The sequence below is a fragment of the Pristiophorus japonicus genome, chromosome 3 (genome assembly GCF_044704955.1).
Source record: "Pristiophorus japonicus isolate sPriJap1 chromosome 3, sPriJap1.hap1, whole genome shotgun sequence".
In the NCBI taxonomy this organism is placed as follows: Eukaryota; Metazoa; Chordata; class Chondrichthyes; family Pristiophoridae; genus Pristiophorus; species Pristiophorus japonicus.
In genome coordinates this window covers 193,989,095-194,002,699 of record NC_091979.1, presented here as the reverse complement: position 1 = coordinate 194,002,699, position 13,605 = coordinate 193,989,095, and positions in this window count along the sequence as shown.

The following is a 13,605-nucleotide window of genomic DNA, read 5'->3' as shown; positions in this document are numbered from 1 at the left end:
GGGGGTGACAGAACCCTCTTGCGCCTGGGTTAGGAGATGCTGCCGAAGAAGCCTTGGTGAATTGCTGCAGTGCAATTTGTAGATGGTGCAGATTGCAGCCACGGTGCGCCAGTGCTGAAGGGAATGAATGTTGAAGGAAGTGGATGGGGTGCCAATCAGAACGGACTGCTTTGTCCTGGATGGTGTCGAGTTTCTTGAGTGTTGTTGGAGCTGCACTCATCCAGGCAAATGGAGAGTATTCCATCATACTCCTGACTTGTGCCTTGAAGATGGTGGAAAGGCTTTGGGGAGTCAGGAGGTGAGTCACTCGCCACAGAATACCCAGCCTCTGACCTGCTCTTGTAGCCACAGTATTTATGTGGCTGGTCCAGTTAAGTCTCTGGTTAATGGTGACCCCTAGGGTGTTGATGGTGGGAGATTCGACGATGGTAATCCCGTTGAATGTCAAGGGGTGGTGGTTAGACTCTCTGTTGTTGGACAGTGTTGTTGCTACACGGCAAGCAAGCCCCAGGTGGGCGGAGGAAACGTTGCAAGGACTCCCTCAAAGCCTCCTTGATAAACTGCGACATCCCCACCGGCATCTGGGAATCCGTGGCCCATGACCGCCCAAAGTGGAGGAAGAGTATCTGGGAGGGCGCTAAGCACCTCGAGTCTTGTCACCGAGAGCATGCAGAAATCAAGCGCAAGGAGCGTGCAGCAAACCAGACTCCCTACCCACCCTTTCCTTCAACCACTGTCTGTCCCACCTATTACAGTGACTGTAATTCCCACATTGGACTGTGCAATCACCTGAGAACTCACTTTTAGAGTGGAAGCAAGTCTTCCTCGATTTTGAGGGACTGCCTATGATGATGATGTTGGAGATTGTCTGGCATTTGTGTGGTGCGAATGTTAACTGTCACTTATCAGTCCAAGCCTGAATGTTGTCCAAGGTCTTGCTGCATGTGGGCACTGACTGCTTCATTATCTGAGGAGATGCGAATGGAACTGAACACTGTGCAATCATCAGCAAACATTCCCAGTTCTGACCTTATGGTGCAGGGAAGGTCAGTAATGAAACTGCTGAAGATAGTTGAGCCTAGGACACTGACCGAAGAAATTCCTGCAGCGATGTTCCGGGGCTGACATGATTGGCTTCCAACAAACACAACCAACTTCCTTTGTGTCTCTCCTAGTCCACTGTGTACCTTCTTCCTCCTCTATAATGTTTCATCCTGGTGTCCATTCCCCAGTGAAATTATGAAATCCTTCCCCCACAGCATTAGTTAACCTCTCTGGTTCCAGCTTTGTTGAAGTGCAACCCGTCCACCCTAAACAGATTCCTCCTGCCCCAGAACTGATCCCAATATCCCAGGAATTTGAATCCCTTCCCTCTGCACCATTTGTCCAGCCACATGTTAACCTGTCTTATCCTACTATTCCTATACTCACTCGCATGTGACACTGGGAGTATTCCAGAGATTGTTACCTTTGAGCTCCTGCACTTCAATTTCCTCCCTAGCTCCTGAAACTCTGACTACAGGACTCCAATCCTTTGCCTTCCTATGTAATTGGGTTGTACATGAACTACAACTTCTGGCTGTTCCCCTTCCACCCTACAAAGTATTTGCATAATCTCAGTGATGTCCTTTACCCTGGAAAGCAACACACTATGTGGGACTCACATCGGCAGATGCAGAAACATCCGTCTATCCCCCAACTATCGAATCTCCTATGATCACTGCATTTCTACACTTTGCTGTGCCCCCCCACCTGTACAGTTCTTTGCCGTATGTCCTTTCCGTATGGAAAACCAGTTTGAGAGTGCCACATTCCTGGAGGATTCCTGCATTGCCTGTCACTTCCTTCTCTGTCAGATGGCCACCCACTTACTACTCTCCTAAATTCTCTGTAGCTGTTGGATGACCAGCTCCTGGAACATGCGCTCCAGGAAATTCTCAGACTCCCATATAACCTGAGCTTAAGTTTGAGCAATTAGGGTGACCTCCTGCACATGTGGTTATCTAGGACACATGAAGTGTCCTGGAGTTTTCCCATGGCACAGGAATTGCAGGCAACGGATCTCAGCTGTTCCACCATTTTGCTTAAAAGTCTATCTACTTACGTTAAATATATATTTTTATTTGAAAGGATAGTTAGCATCTAGAAAGTTGTAGACTAAGAAACATGATGAGCTCATGATCAGAAGAATGGCTTGACCCAATTATTACCCCTCCACCCGCACCGAGTTTATAACAAGGATCCACTGCAGGTGGAATACATGGCCTTTCGTGCAGGACATCACCAAGTCTGTAGCAAGTAACTCACTGGCTCATCCACAGCTGTTAGTTTGATAAGCGAACTGGGCAATGTACTGTCTTCGGCTTCCTTTGCTTCTTTTCCTTCTTTAGGAAATCCCATGAAACGCTGCAAGAAGATAATGTCAATTTGAATTCCTTGTGCCATATTATACTGCAAATACTGAACGAGTAACTACACTTTATTGAAAAGAATGGCTCAGCGCTTTCCAGAAAGGAAAAGGTTGCCTGTGAGGGTCAAGGTGGGCAATGAGTAGCACCGGGAACAACTTCAATTGATTCTTCTCTCCCTCTTCTAGGCGGCAGACAATTTGTTGGTCATGAATTGTCATGCAATAAAAACAGAAAATGCTGGAGACACTGTGCTGAGAGAAAAATAATTAATCGTTCAGGACAATGATCTTTCATCAGAACAGGAATCAATCAGAGTTGACCTGCTGAGTGTCTTCAGCATTTTTAGTGTTTAATTCACTGCCACATAAGAAGATATTAGGGCAGATGACCAAAAGCTTGGTCAAAGAGGTAGGTTTTAAGGAGCGTCTTAAAGGAGGAGAGGGAGGTAGAGAGGCAGGGAGGTTTAGGGAGGGAATTCCAGAGCTTAGGACCTCGGCAGGTGAAGGTGCAGCCACCAATGGTGTTGTGTCTGATTAACTTGATTGAATTTTTCGAGGAGATAACCAGGAGGGTCGATGAGAGCAGTGTGCATGATTAGTGTATATGGATTTTAGCAAAGCTTTTGATAAGGTCCCACATGGCAGACTGGTCACAAAAGTAGTAGCCCATGGGATCCAGGGCAAAGTGGCAAGTTGGATCCAAAATTGGCTCGGAGGCAGGAAGAAACATAGAAACATAGAAACGGAGACAATTGGTGCAGGAGTAGGCCATTCGGCCCTTCGAGCCTGCACCACCATTCAATAAGATCATGGCTGATCATTCCCTCAGTACCCCTTTCCTGTTTTCTCTCCATATCCCTTGACCCCTTTAGCCGTAAGGGCCATATCTAACTCCCTCTTGAATATATCCAATGAACTGGCATCAACAACTCTCTGCGGCAGGGAATTCCACAGGTTAACAACTCTCTGAGTGAAGAAGTTTCTCCTCATCTCAGTCCTAAATGGTCTACTCTAAGACTGTGTCCCCTGGTTCTGGACTTCCCCAATATCGGGAACAATCTACCCGCATCTAACCTGTCCAGTCCCGTCAGAATCTTATATGTTTCTATGAGATCCCCTCTCATCCTTCTAAACTCCAGTGTATAAAGGCCCAGTTGATCCAGTCTCTTCTCATATGTCAGTCCAGCCATCCCGGGAAATCAGTCTGGTGAACCTTCGCTGCACTCCCTCAATAGCAAGAACGTCCTTCCTCAGATTAGGAGACCAAAACTCAACACAATATTCCAGGTGAGGCCTCACCAAGGCCCTGTACAACTGCAGTAAGACTTTCCTGCTCCTATACTCAATTCCTCTAGCTATGAAGGCCAACATACCATTTGCCTTCTTTACTGCCTGATGTACCTGTATGCCAACTTTCAATGACTGATGAACCATGACACCCAGATCTCGTTGCACCTCCCCTTTTCCTAATCTGCCACCACTCAGATAATATTCTGTCTTCGCGTTTTTGCCCCCAAAGTGGATAACCTCACATTTATCCACATTATACTGCATCTGCCATGCATTTGCCCACTCACCTAACCAGTCTAAGTCACCCTGCAGCCTCTTAGCGTCCCCCTCACAGCTCACACCACCACCCAGTTTAGTGTCGTCTGCAAACTTGGAGATATTACACTCAATTCCTTCAAGCAAAGGGTAATGGTTGATGGGTGTTTTTGTGACTGGAATGCTGTATCCAATGGGATTCCGCAGGGCTCAATGCTGGGTCCCTTGCTTTTTGTGGTATATATCAATGACCTGGACTTGAATGTTGGGGGTATGATTAAAAAGTTTGCAGATGACACTAAAATAGGCTGTGTGGTTGATAATGAAGAAGAAAGCTGCAGACTGCAGGAAGATATCAATGTACTGGTCAGGTGGGCAGAACAGTAGCAAATGGAATTAAATCCGGTTAAGTGTGAGGTAATGCATTTGGGGAGGTCGAACAAGGCAAGGGAATACACATTAAATGGTACGACACTGAGAAATGTAGTGGAACAACGGGACCTTGGAGTGCATGCCCACAAATCCCTAAAGGTAGCAGGTCAGGTAGATAAGGTGGTTAAGAAGGCATATGGAATACTTGCCTTTATAAGTCGAGGCATGGAATATAAGAGCAAGGAGTTTTGCTCGACCTGTATAAAACACTGGTTAGGCTGCAGCTGGAGTACTGTGTGCAGTTCTGGTCACCACATTACAGGAAAGATGTGATTGCACTGAAAAAGGTGCAGAGATTTATAAGAATGTTGCCAGGACTGAAGAATTTTGGCTATGAGGAAAGGTTGGAGATGCTGGGTCTATTTTCTTTGGAACAGAGGCGATTAAGGGGAGACCTGATTGTGGTGTATAAACTTATGAGGGGCCTAAATAGAGTGGATAGGAAGGACCTGTTTCTCTTAGCAGAGGGGTCTACAACCAGGGGGCATAGATTTAAAGTAATTGGGCAGAGGTTTAGAGGAGATACGAGGGGAATTTTCTTCACCCAGAGGGTAGTGGGGGTCTGGAACTCACTGACTGAAAGGGTGTAGAGGCAGACACCCTCACCACATTTAAAAGATACTTGGATGTGCACTTAAAGTGCCGTGGCCTACAGGGCTACGGACCAAGAGCTGAAAAGTGGGATTAGGCTGAATAGCTCTTGGACGGCCAGCGCAGACACGATGGGCTGAAATGGTCTCCTTCCGTGTTGTAAATTTCTATGATTCTATGAATGGCGGAACGACGAAAATCGGGGATGCGCAGGAGGCCAGGGCGTAGATCTCGGAGAGTTATAGGACTGGAGGAGGTCACAGAGATATGGAGCAGCGAGGCCATGAAGAGATTTGATAACAGGGATGTGAATTTTAAAATTGAGGCATTGCCAAACTAGGAGCCAATGCAGGTCAGTGAGCACAGGGGCGCTGGGTGAACAATGATGACTGATGTTGCAACAACAAAGACTGTAGGGGGGGAAATATTTCAAACTGTTATGGTGGGAGTTGATGCCCACTGTGCAAGAGGACAATTTTGGCAAGAGTTTCATTGCCAGGACATAACTTGAAAGATAAATGGGATACCTTTCCTCATTCCCCCCCTACTGCTACAATCCACACAACTGCTATAGACCTGGGCTATTACCTTAAGGAGTCCAGTGTTCTTGACGCTATAAGTTGGGGTACTGGTTGATTGCCCGGTTGTATTGCTATATCTGCTTCCACTACCCAAGAAGCGCTTGCCTGAACCTGGTAGGATTAAGTTGTGCAATTTGCTATCAGTCATTCTCACGTAGCTTGCACTGCCATCAGGGGTATCGGAAGAAGTATACGGACTGCTTCGATTAGGAAACGATGAAGACATGGGTGAAATGTTACCAAGAGTATGGGTATTCGATTGTGGTATGATCAACTTATCCATGATTTGAAGTATCAAGAGAGGCTGCTCTGAGAGGCTGGGAGTTTCAAACAGCTCTTGGCATATTTCTGAGCACACATACTGGACCAAACCAGCTCCCCGATGCTTCTTGACCTCTGATTTTCTCCAGCTCGTGTCGTTGGGTTTGTTTTGAAAAGGGTAACTATGGCACCACAGAATTTTGTGTCTGTGACATCATAATATTCATTCCAAATGTGTTCTTGGATCAAAGCGAGTGCTGTGTTTATATATGGGACTATTAACTCTTACAGTTCAATCAGTCCCAGCGTATTATGCACTCTCTGGGCTGACATGTTTTCAAACTAGTTCAGCTCACTCACTCCTAATACAGTAATAATGTTACCTAGGTCTCAGAAAGTTACACTACTGTAATATTATTTGTTTTACATAACATTTACAGAAACAGCCAATTCAGCCCAACTGGTCCATGCCAGTCTTTATACTCCACATGAGCCTCCTCCCACCCCTATAATATTTTTCTGTACTTAATCTAGTGTCCTCACAATTCATCTATCCTATTCGTTCCGTGTGGTAGTGAGTTTCACATTCTAACCACTCTCTGGATAAATTATTTTCTCCTGAATTCCCTTATATTTATTAATGCAGTCCGTGTTGTAGTGTATGTAGGCACCTTTAGTAATGACTCCACGAGGCAGGGTATGATACTTAAACTGTGTAGTCCTTTATTTGCAGCTCCTGAGTGAGGACAACAAGCTGTGAGTTCCCTTTTATACTGGGTTACCTGCCATGTGCAGGCAACCCTTAGGTCTCCAGCAGCAGCACCCTCTGGTGTACAGGCAAGGTGTGTACAGTGTAAGGATACATTCAGTGTTGCATACCAGTGTTACAGACATCACACAGTAAACAGGCGTGCATACACAACAAGTGTGGTGACGGTACTCCCACAGTGCTGTTAGGGAGGGAGTTCCAGGATTTTGACCCAGCGACGATGAAGGAATGGCGATATATTTGCAAGTCAGAATGGTACGTGACTTGGGGGGGTGGTGCGGGGGGGAGCGGGGGGACATGCAGATGGTGGTGTTCCCATGCGCCGGCTGCCCTTGTCCTTCTAGGTGGTAGAGGTCGTGCATTTAGAAGGTGCAGCCAAAGAAACCTTTCAACTTGTTCCAGTGCATCTTGTAGATGGTACACACTGCAACCACGATGGAGGGAGTGAATGTTGAAGGTAGTGGATTGGGTGCAAATCAAGTGGGTTGCTTTGTTCTGTATGATGTTGAGCTTCTTGAGTGTTGTTGGAGCTGCACTCATCCAGGTAAGTGGAGAGTATTCCATCACACTCCTGATTTGTTTCTTGTTGATGGTGGAAAGGCCTTGGGAAGTCAGGAGGTGAGACACATGCTGCAGAATACCCAGCCTCTGACCTGCTCTTGTTGCCACAATATTTATGTGGCTGGTCCAGTTACGTTTCTGGTCATTAGTGACCCCTAGGATGTTGATGGTGGGAGATTTGGTGATGGTAATGCTGCTGAATATAAAAGGGCGGTGGTTAGACTCTCTCTTGTTGGAGACAGTCATTGCCTGGCACTTTTGTGGCATGAATGTTACTTGCCACTTATCAGCCCAAGCCTGAATGTCATCCAGGTCTTGCTGCAGGAGGGTGTGGACTGCTCCATTATATGAGGAGTTGTGAATTGCACTGAACACTGTGCAATCATCAACAAACATCCCCACTTCTGACCTTATGATGGAGGGAGGTCATTGATGAAGCGGCTGAAGAAGGTTGGGCCTTGGACACTGCCTGAGGAACTCCTGCAGCGATGTCCTGGAGCTGAGATGATTGACCTCCAACAACCACAACCATCTTCCTTTGAGCTAGGCATGAGTCCAGCCAGTGGAGAGTTTCCCCCCCCCCCCGATTCTCATTGACTTCAGTTTTACTAGGGCTCCTTGATGCCACACTCGATCAAATGCTGCCTTGATGTCAAGGGCAGTCACTCCCAACTCACCTGTGGAATTCAGCTCTTTTGTCCATGTTTAGACCAAGGCTGTAATGAGAAACATAGAAACTTAGAAAATAGGTGCAGGAGTAGGCCATTCGGCCCTTCGAGCCTGCACCACCATTCAATAAGATCATGACTAATCATTCACCTCAGTACCCCTTTCCTGCTTTCTCTCTATACCCCTTGATCATTTTAGCCGTAAGGGCCATATCCAACTCCCTCTTGAATATATCCAATGAACTGGTATCAACAACTCTCTGCGGGAGAGAATTCCACAAGTTAACAACTCTCTGAGTGAAGAAGTATCTCCTCATCTCAGTCCTAAATGGTTTACCCGTTATCCTTATACTGTGACCCCTGGTTCTGGACTCCCCCAACATTGGGAACATTCTTCCTGCATCTAACCTGTCCAGTCCTGTCAGAATCTTATATGAGATCTGCATCTGAATGGTCCTGGCGGAACCCAAACTGAGCATCGGTGAGCAGGTTATTGGTGAGTAAGTGCCTCTTGATAGCACTGTCGACACCTTCCATCAATTTGCTGATCATTGAGAGTAGACTGATGGGGCGGTAATTGGCTGGATTGTATTTGTCTTGCTTTTTGAGGACAAGGCATACCTGGGCAGTTTTCCACATTGTCAGACAGATGCCGGTGTTGCAGCTGTACTGGAACTCAATAGAGGCGTGGCTACTTCTGGAGCACAAGTCTTCAGCACGACAGCCGAGATGTTGTCGGAGCCCATATTTTCTGTATCCAGTGCGTTCAGCTATTTCTTGATATCACGTGGCGTGAATCGAATTGGCTGAAGACTGGCTTCTGTCATGGTGGGGACCTCAGGAGGAGGCCGATATGTATCCCCACTGTAGTTTTTAACTACTTACCAGCTTTTTGCCGCTTTGCTAATTATAACAATTCAACTATTCTGAGGGTTTATATTTAATTCAAACTAGGAGACTCTTGTTCAGATTATAACAAGTGCTTTTAATACAGGTATACTGAGTAAAAACAACAGAGATTTATCAAGTAAATTACATTCTGTTACAAAAAGTAATACTTAACAAATGATGGTCACAGCCTGACTCCAGATAGCGTCCTCTCGAGTGGCTCTGATGCCGACTCCTTATCCTCTTTTCTTTCTGAAGATTCCTTCTTCCTGTTATCTTGATTCGCACTGCCTTCTGAGTAGAATAGCTGTTACTTTATACCTTTTTTCTCCCATTCAAATGCTGTGAAAATCTGCAGCTGTTTCAGCCTTACAATAGATCATATTGAGTCTACTGCCTTTGACCTTCTATGTTATCTCTATCTCCCCTCCCTCTCTGTGGCAGGAATCACTTCTCTGAGGACAATTATACAGACCATGTCACACGGAATTCATTACTGAACTTGGCTTTACAAAATTATGATAAGAAATGGTGGAGGAACTTCCGACTCCTCACAACCTCCGAATACTGATAAGCCTTTTTAATTTGGACCATTTTACGTGTCAAATCAATTCACTACCTTCAGGACCCTCTCTGGTGACCATCTGTCTGTATTTTCTCTTAAAGTCTTGAATATCTAAAGAAGTAAAACAAAATCTAAGTGTGACATCACAGCCAAGCGGGTAAGTGATTGGCTGGTGGATTGGTGAGTATTTAATCTTTTTCTTTTCCTTTTTCTTTTCTTATCAGTGGGTAACCTTTGACATTGTTGCCAAATTAAGTTAATTAAAGGGTTAAGTCATGGCAGGAGAGCCCAGGCCCGTGTTGTGGTGTCCTTACACCTTACTATAGAATCACACGAGGCATGTACTGCAGACAAGTCACTACGTGACCTGAACCTTTATTCCCAGGACCAAGAAGACTTGACCTTGCGTGGGACCTCCCTTTATATACCTGGATGACCAGGTGAGGAGTGTCTCCCACAAGTTCACTCCCTCTGGTCAAGGTGTGCATTTCTCAGGTGTATACAGTGTACAGTGTTGTTACATAAGGGCTACAGTTATATGAAGGTTACAAACATGACACCACCTCCCTCCAACATCTTTGGGTCAAAGATTGAGTCTTTCAGGCAGTCGACGCGCTCTCGTGGAGCGCAGCAGTTGGGGCTCTGGTGGTTGGGCCTTGGCCTGCGTCTCTGTCGCCTGAGGTGATTCCAGCCTGTTCGGGCTGGCCGCGGGGACTGTGCATGCTGGTGAATGTCCTTGTTGCTCGTTCACTGGCAGTGGTGTGGGTGACATCTCATGATCTTCCTCAGGTTCCTCAGTGTCTTTACTTGGTCCAGATGTTTGCGGCATATCTGCCCATTGTTAAGTCTGACCACTATGACCCTATTCCCCTCTTTGCCAATGACAGTACCCTCAAGCCACTTGGGTCCCAAAGCATGATTGAGAATGAATACAGGGTCATCGATTTCTATGCATCTGCCCACTGAGTTGTGATCATGGCACTCGATTTGGGACTGGCGCTTGCCTTCAATAATGTCTGACAGGGCTGGATGAATGAGGGACAGCCGCGTTTTAAGCGTGCATTTCATGAGTAGTTCCGCGGGTGGGACTCCCGTGAGCGAATGCGGCCGGGACCTATAGGCCAACAGGAGGCGCGATAGGCGGTATTGAAGGGAGAGTCCTTGAATCCGGAGCATGCCCTGTTTTATGATTTGAACCGCACGTTCCGCCTGGCAATTGGAAGTCGGCTTGAATGGTGCTGTCCTGACGTGTTTGATACCATTACTCGACATAAACTCCTGGAATTCATAGCTAGTGAAACATGGGCCGTTGTCGCAAACCAGGATGTCCGGCAAGCCGTGGGTCGCAAAGACCATACGCAAACTATCCACGATGGTGGATGTCGCGCACGAATTCAATATGAAGCACTCGATCCATTTCGAGTACGCATCAACAACAATGAGGAACATTTTTCCCATGAACGGGTCCGCGTAGTCTACATGAATACATGACCATGGCCTGTGGGCCAGGGCCATGGGCTGAGTGGGGCCTCCCTGGTAGCATTTCCCAGCTGAGCACACGTCGTGCACCTGCAAACCCAGTGTTCCAGGTCTGAGTCAATTCCCGGCCACCGTACATGTGACCGGGCAATGACCTTCATTAGCACGATGCCTGGGTGCTCGCTGTGGAGTTCCCTGATGAATGCTTCCCTTCCTTTCTGGGGCATGACTACCTGGCTGCCCCATAGCAGGCAGTCGGCTTGGATGGAGAGCTCGTCCATCCGTCTGTGAAACGGCCTGACCTTCTCGGGGCACACTCCGTGTGCGGCCGCCCAATCCCCGGTCAGGACGCATTTCTTTATCAGGGATAGGAGGGGATCTCTGTTGGTCCAGATTTTGATCTGGCGGGCTGTGATGGGGGAGCCTGCGGTGTCGAAAGCCTCAACGGCTATGACCATCTCCACGCTTTGCTCCGACGCCCCCTCGGTGGTCGCCAGTGGGAGCCTGCTGAGCATGTCAGGGCAATTTTCGGTGCATGGCCAGTGCCGTATGATGTAGTCATACGCAACCAGTGTGAGGGCCCACCACTGTATGCGAGCTGACGCATTGGCATTGACAGCCTTGCTGTCGGACAACAGGGATGTTAACGGTTTGTGGTCCATTTCTAACTCGAACCTTCTGCCGAAAAGGTACTGGTGCATCTTTTTCACCCCGTACACACACGCGAGTGCCTCCTTCTTGACCATGCCGTATCCCCGTTCTGCCTGGAAGAGCGACTTGGAGGCATAAGCCACAGGTTGGAGTTGGCCCTCCTCATTACTCTGCTGCAACACGCACCCAACCCCATAGGATGATGCATCACACGTTAAAACCAGTTTCTTACAGGGGTTGTACAAGGTCAACAGCTTGTTAGAACAAAGCAGATTCCGCGCCCAATTGAAAGCCCGTTCTTGACAGTCCCCCAAAAACATTCACAACCCTTAAGCAGGAGCACGTGCAGTGGCTCCAACAATGTGCTTAAGTTCGGCAGAAAGTTCACAAAGTATTTCAATAATCCCAGAAATGAACGCAACTCTGATGTGTTGCCGGGCCTGGGCGCACGACGAATCACTTCCGTTTTGGATTCGGTAGGCCGGATCCTGTCTGCGGCAACCCTCCTGCCCAAAAACTCAACCTCTGGGGCCAAAAACACACACTTGGACTTCTTTAGTCGCAAGCCTACCCGGTCCAGTCGGCGTAGCACCTCCTCCAGGTTGTGGAGGTGTTCCTCGGTGTCTCGACCCGTGATTAGGATGTCATCTTGGAATACGATTGTTCCAGGGATGGATTTAAGCAAGCTTTCCATGTTCCTCTGGAAGATAGCGGCCGCTGAACGAATGCCAAATGGACACCTGTTGTAAACGAATAGCCCCTTGTGCGTGGTGATGGTGGTCAGAAGCTTGGATTCTTCAGCCAGTTCCTGAGTCATATAGGCTGAAGTGAGGTCCAACTTGGTGAACAGCTTGCCACCTGCCAGCGTGGCAAAAAGGTCCTCCACTCTCGGAAGCGGGTATTGGTCCTGTAGTGACACTCGGTTGATGGTGGCCTTGCAGTCGCCACAAATCCTGACCGAGCCATCCGCTTTAAGGACAGGGACGATGCCCAGTCACTGAATTCAACAGGCGAAATTATGCCCTCTCTTAGCAGCCTGTCCAACTCACACTCAATTCTCTCACGCATCACATACGGCACGGCTCTGGCTTTGTGGTGCATTGGTCTGGTGTCTGGGGTGATGCGTATCACTACTTTGGTGCCCTTAAAAGTCCTGACACCTGGTTGAAAAAGTGGCTCGAGTTTCTGTAGGAAATTTCTGAGCATGAACTTCGCTCCACAGATGAAATGGTATGCACATCCCCCCATTTCCAGTTCATCTCGGCTAACCAGCTCCTCCCCAAGAGCGCGGGACCATTCCCCGGGACAATCCAGAGTGGCAGCCGGTTCTCCGATCCATTGTGTGTGACCACCAAGTTTGCACTGCCTAGTACTGGGATGATCTCTCTGGTGTACGTCCGTAACTGTGTGTCAATGTGTTCCAGTTTGGGCCTGTTAGCTTTGAGTGGCCATAGTTTTTCAAATTGTTGGGCACTCATAAGTGACTGGCTGGCTCCTGGTTCCAGCTCCATGTGTACCGGGATGCCATTTAATAGAACTTTCATCATCATGGGTGGCGTTTTGGTATACGAGCTGTGGACGTCTGCCACATGAACCCACTGGACTTCAGTGTCCATAGCTTTTCCCCAAGCATCACCCTGCCTTGCAGACCCCTCGTCTGGTTCCTCTCCCTCGTAAACTAGCCTCGCTATGGGCTTTCTGCACATTCTGGCCAGGGGGATGGGAACCAATGGAGGGAGACAGAGGGAGACAAAAGGGAGGCAGAGGCAGGAGACGGAGGGGAGATGGGGGGGGTGGGGGGCGGAGAGGCCCGGGGCGGGGAACAGGAAGGGCCACTGTGCGGCAGAATTCTAAAAGGACAAAGGGTGTTAAAAAAACAAGCCTGAAGGCTTTGTGTCTTAATGCAAGGAGTATCCGCAATAAGGTGGATGAATTAACTGTGCAAATAGATGTTAACAAATATGATGTGATTGGGATTACGGAGACGTAGCTCCAGGATGATCAGGGCTGGGAACTCAACATCCAGGGGTATTCAACATTCAGGAAGGATAGAATAAAAGGAAAAGGAGGTGGGGTAGCATTGCTGGTTAAAGAGGAGATTAATGCAATAGTTAGGAAAGACATTAGCTTGGATGATGTGGAATCTATATGGGTAGAGCTGCAGAACACCAAAGGGCAAAAAACGTTAGTGGGAGTTGTGTACA